Source organism: Myotis lucifugus, unplaced genomic scaffold (assembly GCF_000147115.1).
Source record: "Myotis lucifugus unplaced genomic scaffold, Myoluc2.0 scaffold_68, whole genome shotgun sequence".
Lineage (NCBI taxonomy): Eukaryota > Metazoa > Chordata > Mammalia > Chiroptera > Vespertilionidae > Myotis > Myotis lucifugus.
This window is the reverse complement of record NW_005871116.1, coordinates 760,942-767,616: the sequence shown is the minus strand read 5'-3', so window position 1 is coordinate 767,616 and position 6,675 is coordinate 760,942. Positions and strand designations below refer to the sequence as shown.

Below are 6,675 nucleotides of genomic sequence, written 5' to 3'. Positions count from 1 at the left end.
GGATCCCAAGGCTTATATTGGTCAGTTGGGCTCATATTCAGTTAAGGATATGGTTGAAGTCAGCTGATGGGCATTAATAAGTTATTTCTTGTGCTTGTTAAACTTGCATTTTTTTGTTGTTACTTTTTTGTATGCCATACATCCCAGTTCATAAAATGCATTTAACTCTACGGACTGGTTCATTAGAACATAAAAGTCATGATAAAAATTAATAAGTAAAGTTCTACAACCCAGAATGATGTAAAAAATAACAAAAGGTGAACTCCAGTGCAACTATTGGATTTAATGTGTGTGTTTTGGGACAGGTAAAACCGGTGAAAAATATGTACAAGCAACTGTAAGAGAAAGTGCAAAGAGGATGTACCATGATCAATACCTGAAATTACACTTTACCGATTCTGTATTAGTTCAGTCTGCTCTTTCCCATGAGTTGTCTGCTGTGAAACCATCAAATAATGGTTTGGAACTCATCAAAGCCTTGCATAACCTTCAATCAATGCAGAGGACCCTTCCTGGGAGACTAATTAAACTTTCTAGAACAAGTGTGAAATCATGCATTTCCGGGGAAAATGGATGGGCGGTGCTCCTAAATTGAAGAGCGGTCCCTGAAATTCTAGTGACAATGGCCAGGTTAAGTGATACACCCAGAACTGTAAGCACTTGAACAGAATGGCCAGGGTGGATGCCAGGAAGCAATGGACTCCATTACCCCAGGCCCGAGCAGCTGTCCCCCAGCTGCTGCTGTTTCAAACTGAAGGCAGATGTGTGCAGAGTTCCCTGTGTATGTTGGAAAACATGAGAATTTTGTGGGTACAGCTGCCAGAACATCGCAACTCTCCCCGGAGCTCCGGCCTACTGGTAAAGCCCCCATGGACTTAGAAAACAGATTGCAGACTGCCCAGCAGCAGCAGGAGTGGAAATCCATGTCAGTGATTGGTCTGAAGGCTTCTGCTCCCTTCTGTGAATTGAAATATCCTATGCTTTTATCAGGTGAGTCTGATTATGCTGACAATCTACACCTCCCTTCAGGAAGACTGCTGACCCCAGAATAGACACCTGGATGGCTAAGAACTGAGATGCAGAAATACATTTTCCTTATTTTTCACTCCTCTACTAGGGGCCCTGCCTTTCCCAGCTACACTGTCTCTGCATTGAGGGGAATACATGAGGTTTGCATCCATTTGCACCTATTTCAGAGGGCACTTCCCCAGGGAATAGGAACAAGCCAGGGAGAGAGGATGGGAGCCGCTCACCATGGCTCCTCGCTCCCTGGAGGGCCTGCTCAGAGGGCCGTGTGGGGAAGCCAGGTGCTCACGGCCACGCACAGTGAAGGCGAGCTGAGACTCAAAGCCAGGTCCTCCCTGACGGGGCCTGGTGCTCTCTCCGCTGTCACTCTACCTGGTCAGGGAGGTCCTAACGGAGGTGGTGGGTTGGAGTTTGCTTGGAAGCCTGAGTGAGATCTAGCCAAGCAAAGACCATTAATGGATTTTCCTTCAGTGCCCGAGCACTGAGGAGCGGCATTCGCTGCAGTAGATACATAATGAATCATTCATTGCGAAGCATGCAGATCACTGGTCGGGAAGTCAGCAGAGCTACTGGTGTGTTTTAGCTCTGGCGCCGCCACCAGCTAGCTGTGTTCCCTTGGGCGGGCTCCTTCTCCTTCCTGGGCCATTCTTTGCCCAAACCTAACAGGGCAAAGGACGAGGTTAAATGGACTGCAGCAGGCTCTGCTTTTCTTAAAATCCTGGGGTGCTCTTGTTGCTCATGGGACCTCTGACACGCATCCCAGCCAGGTGCCTGAAATCTGGCTGATGTTGCACCCAAATCAATCCCAAATGGGGCCGGCCAAGGATGCGGCCACGGAGCAGGAGCCTCTGGCTGGATTAGTGGGAAGGCGCGAAAATGCGGCAAAGGGCCCTGAAAGACAGCAGCGTGTCACACCAACTGCCGGGAGCCAACGGGCCGAGTGAAGTCATGAGGCGACGCGGCTGGCGGGACTGCAGGTTTGGAATTCAATGCCGTTCGGGCCCGGCCCAGTTTAAGTCTGGGAATCAAGAAATGCATTCGGGACGCCAAGCCCCGCTCTGCTCCCTCTGTGGTTCGGGTGGAGTGTCTGGGATGGGCATGACTCATGTGGAAACATTCTGCTCTCTCATGCCTCCAGGAGCTCCTGGCTCAGCCTGTGGCAACCACGAAAGCAGGCGGGACAGGGCTGCCCTCTTCTTTGCTGAAACAAATGATTAATTTTCAAGGTGGATGAAAAGTTTCATCGGCGTTATTCATAAATCTGCAGAGCTGTATTCCTTCAGGAATTTCTTCTGTTTCTGCAATCTAGCCTTATTTTCTCAAATGCATCTCCGGGAAGTAAAAGAAATTAATGAAATATTTTTTTAAAAATCACCCAAGGCTCCTAGACTACTCACTGAACACCAACCCGTTGTAGTACCTGCAGCTGAATTCAATGGAGGGAATAGTTTTCCCAGCACTTAAAGAGAGAAACTGATTGTTTTCACTGAGCTGAAACCTCTTAATGGGTTTAATGATTCAAATGCTATTTTAATTGCTTAATCGCTAGCAGGAAGCATAATAAAGTTTATAGTGACCTGATGTTTTTTTTTCCTAAGGATTTTCTCCAGTTCCACTATGGTTTGTTTTTTTTTTTTTTTTCTATCCCTGCACTACAGTAGGTAGTGAGTGCCATATGCTGTGCTGGGAAGAGTAAACCATCTCTTTTCATTTTCTCAACCACCATGTGAAACAGGTATCATTAGTTTCATTGCCCTCTGTCTGAAGAAAGAAATTATTAGGAAAAACGGAGATGAACTGCATAAAGTTTATAAAAGGAGGATTCAGACAGACTCACCTGGATGATGTAACTCTGGTGCTTCCCCAGGAACTTGAGTACCTGCTCCCAGTGGCAGGAACACGCCCAGGGAGCAGTTGGTGCATCACGTTGGAAAGCCATGCAGTCGTCCCTCAGCCCCGCCCCAGCCTTTAAAGCTCTGCCTGGTGATGCTGGGACTGGGACTCTGCAAACTGCTGTTCTCCTTTGTCAACCAGGTGGGGGTGCTGGGAGGCGGGAGGATCCTGGAAGACACTGGTCATTCCTTCTGCTTGCTGTGTTTGTGTCAGCTGAGCAATGGCCTTTAACTAGTTGGTTCCAGGCCAGCATCTTTCTATCAGCCTCAATGCACCCTGGCCAAGGTGCCAGCATCAGTTGGGCAGTGACCTGTCCTTGGTCATCTGAATCCCAGCTCTGCAGGGTCCCTCCTTCCAGCTTCTAAACTCTAATAACACCGGCCTCTCCCCTTCCAACTCCCAGCTCGCTTCCTGCAGTTACTATCTCTGTGCTCAACCCATTCCTTAGATTAAATTCTCTCAGCTGAAACCACCTGGCGTGGTTTCTGTTTCTACTCTGACTACTGACACAAAGGCTTAATGATACCAGCCATTAATCCTCTATTACCCAACAAATTCTGTTACACACACACACACACACACACACACACACACACACACTTTCCTGTTTATCACACATCTCTCTGGTTAGAATTGTCTTCTCAAGTAGAGCTACAGGGAGAACTTGCTGTTCAGTAAACATACACTTACAGTTTTCATTTCGATGCTGTGTTCATTCCTCAGTCCCTGACGGCCTTCTTTGGGCCATGGAGACAGATGGACCCCTTCCAGGGACACTGGCACCTGTTTCCTGCTCTTGCCCAATGAGGGTCAGACCCGAAACTGTGTCATTCCACCACATCCATGGCGCCCTCATTCTCCGACCATCCTCCTCTGGTGTTCTGCGTCCAGTTCTGCCTCATATTGGTGCCCAGCATGAAAACAATTTTCTTTAAATGGCAACAGCTAATACTGAACGACAAGGTCCCCTTTCTGAAAACACGTGTTCCTTTCTTTTCTTTCTTCTCCAAATAAAACTCACCCAGAAGGATCTGAGAAAGCCTTCGACATCAGGACATAAATGCCCAATACGGCTACCCTACCTCACCTCAGGGAGCATTTTTATTTTATTTGCATTTTAAGAAACCTCTAACTTGTTTAGATCAAGGGGATCGAGCCTTGATTTTAGAATCTCACCGCGCTGAGCACAGGGAGGACTTTTCAGTGGGGAGGGGCGGAGAGAGGTGGGTCTCACACCCCACTACCGAGCCTCCTGCTCCGCTCCCTTTACGTTGGCGCTGAGATAAAGACACGTTCAGCCTCACACAGTCCTTCACTGTCCCCTGCCAGACCACAGCTGATCTCTTCTCTGCCAAAGCCCAGCGAGCGCCCCGGGGAGACCACAGGGCACCTCCACACCTCAGAACAGCTGTCTTTGTAAGGAGGGCCAAGCAAACATTTGCCTCCGGCTGGCAGCCGGTTCCCAGAGCTGACTGCACACGTATTCACGCGCCCTGCTGCGCGTGGAGCTGGCAGGGCCAACATCCTGCTGGACTTTGGGGGCCGCTGAACAAGCAAGAGTCCCCCCACATCTTAGCAGACGGGTGTCCCCGGGCATCCTCTGTGAGCTTTCACAGACAGGCCGTGTGCTAGTGAGACTCCGATCCTAGATGTCTTCCATACTCAGCCCACAGGCGAGAAGTTATGCCCAATCCTAACTCACTCCTTTGAACGAGGGGCATTGCCAGCGCGGGTACAGGATGACAACCCCAAGGAGGATTTAACCAGGAGCCGCGGTTAAAATGCAGGCAATGGGGAGGCGCTGAGGGGATGGAAAGGGCCTGTGCCAGAGGCTGGGGTCTTGCCTGGGGCCATGCTACAAGCCATTCCTGAACGTGAACAACTGGCTAAATCTTCTCGGACTGCTGTCCCCTTGGCTGGAGTTTTTCAGGTTTCCCTACATGCTCTGTACGGTCTGCTGGGGCTGCCCTACCAGCGGCACAAATCAGGTGGCTTAACTACAGGAATGTATCGTCTCACAGCTCTGGAGGCTGGACGTCTGAGGTCTGGGTGTCTGCAGAGCTGGCTCCTTCTGAAGATTTGGGGGGTGGGGGGAAGGTGAGAAGGGAGAGGGGGGAGAGGGGAGACTGTACCATGTCTGTTCATGGCTTCTGGTGGTTTGCTGACAGCTTTGGTGATCCTTGACTGGTGCACGCATCACCCCGATCTCTGCCTTCGTCTTCACATGGCGTTCTCCCCGTGTGCGTGTCTCTCTCTGTGTTTAAATGTTTCCTCTTTGTAACAACACAGTTGTATCTGGTTAGGGACCATCCTAATGATCTCATCTTAACATGCTCATCTGCAAGGACTTTATTTCCAAATAAAGTCATCCTCATGGGGGCTGGGGGTTAGGCCTTCAACATCTCTTTGGGGGTGATACATTTCAACTCGTAACTCTCTGACCTCAGATTCCTGCGGGCAGGCCCCGTGAGCCATGAGCTGGCCTCCTGTCTGCGGGCAGCCTGCCGTGGGTCTCCCCCTGCTTCTCTGGAGGGAGGCAGGGGAGCAGATGGAGCAAATCCTGATGACCCCTTCCAGCTGTGTGACGCCAGGCAAGTCACGTTCCCTCTCTGAGCCTCTGTTTCCGCATCTGGGGGTGAGAGGTTTACTGAGAAAAGTAATGAGCTGAATGAAGCAAAGAAGTACTGGGCTGGCACATGGTAAGTGCTGAAAAAATTATAGCTGTTATGTATTCTCCTTGAGTCAAAGAGAGAACGGGCCAGTGTCTTCTGACCCTGGCTGCACATTCGAGTCTTCTCGGTGAGTTTTGTAAACGCTCTTGGTGCCCAGGCCCCACGAGATTTTCTGACTCAATTGGTCTGGGACGGGGCCCAGGCACGGATATATTTAGAAGTTCCCTGGTTGATTTTATTATGCGGCCAAGATTGAGAACCACTAGAATAGATGAAAGGATTGAAAACACCCATGGAAAGTCTCAATGCAGTTGAAAGTCAGAAGAGGTTGACTTGTAGCCACTTGGCCAGAGGGTTGATCCAGGCTGGGGAGCTGCCAGGGACGCTTAGAAAACTGGCGAGTGGGTGACCTGGATTCAGAGCCATTCCTCGCCTCGTGGTCTCCCTGGTGAGGAGCGTCCCCCTGGGACATGCTCAGGACCTTTCCTCCCACCGCTACCTTCCACCACCCGTCTGTCCGCAGGGCCCCGGGACTAGCCTTCCTGCCTCAGCTCCAGGTCTGTCAAACAGTCCCCAGTTAGAGTTAGTGTCAGATCACAGCCTGATGTGCTGCCCTCCCAGGGGCATTTGCCTGGCGCTCAGCACAGAAGCAGAGATCCTCCGGGGCAGAGATTGTGGACAACACGGGGTAGACTTGTAGAATGGGGCTGGCTGAGCGTCTCACACCCCACCACATGGGAACTGCCTGCTTTGGATGAGCATGGCTCCCAAGCCCTGCAGTTGTCAACTGGAGAGCTTCTATGTTACAGCATAACTCTCACTCCTCCCATCCCCAGCACCAGGTCCTTCCCATGCCTGGACGTGGGCATGGGGGCAGCTGTCTGGCAGGTGCAGGGGGATAAAGCTCTCAGGCCCCTCTGCTAAGTGAGGAGGCAGCTGGAGAGGAGGGCAGCCCCCCCCCCGCCTCGCTCTCTCCAGCTGCTCCGTTACTTCAGCTTCATGGTCAGGCCCGGCCTCGCTGAGCTGTGGCCTTCTAACGGGGCCCCTTGTCCGCTTGGCATCAGACACTTGCACTCATCCACCT

The 6,675-nt window shown here is 51.1% G+C and overlaps 1 long non-coding RNA gene across 1 annotated transcript; it reads right to left on the bottom strand.

Annotated features, from left to right (window-relative positions):
- Positions 1–679: 679 nt before the first annotated feature.
- LOC111826320 lies at positions 680–3,467 on the bottom strand. The gene is made up of 2 exons (XR_002829611.1): positions 2,864–3,467; positions 680–2,227 (listed from the first exon to the last, which is right to left on the bottom strand). It is a non-coding gene; the product is annotated as an uncharacterized LOC111826320 (long non-coding RNA).
- Positions 3,468–6,675: the final 3,208 nt, after the last annotated feature.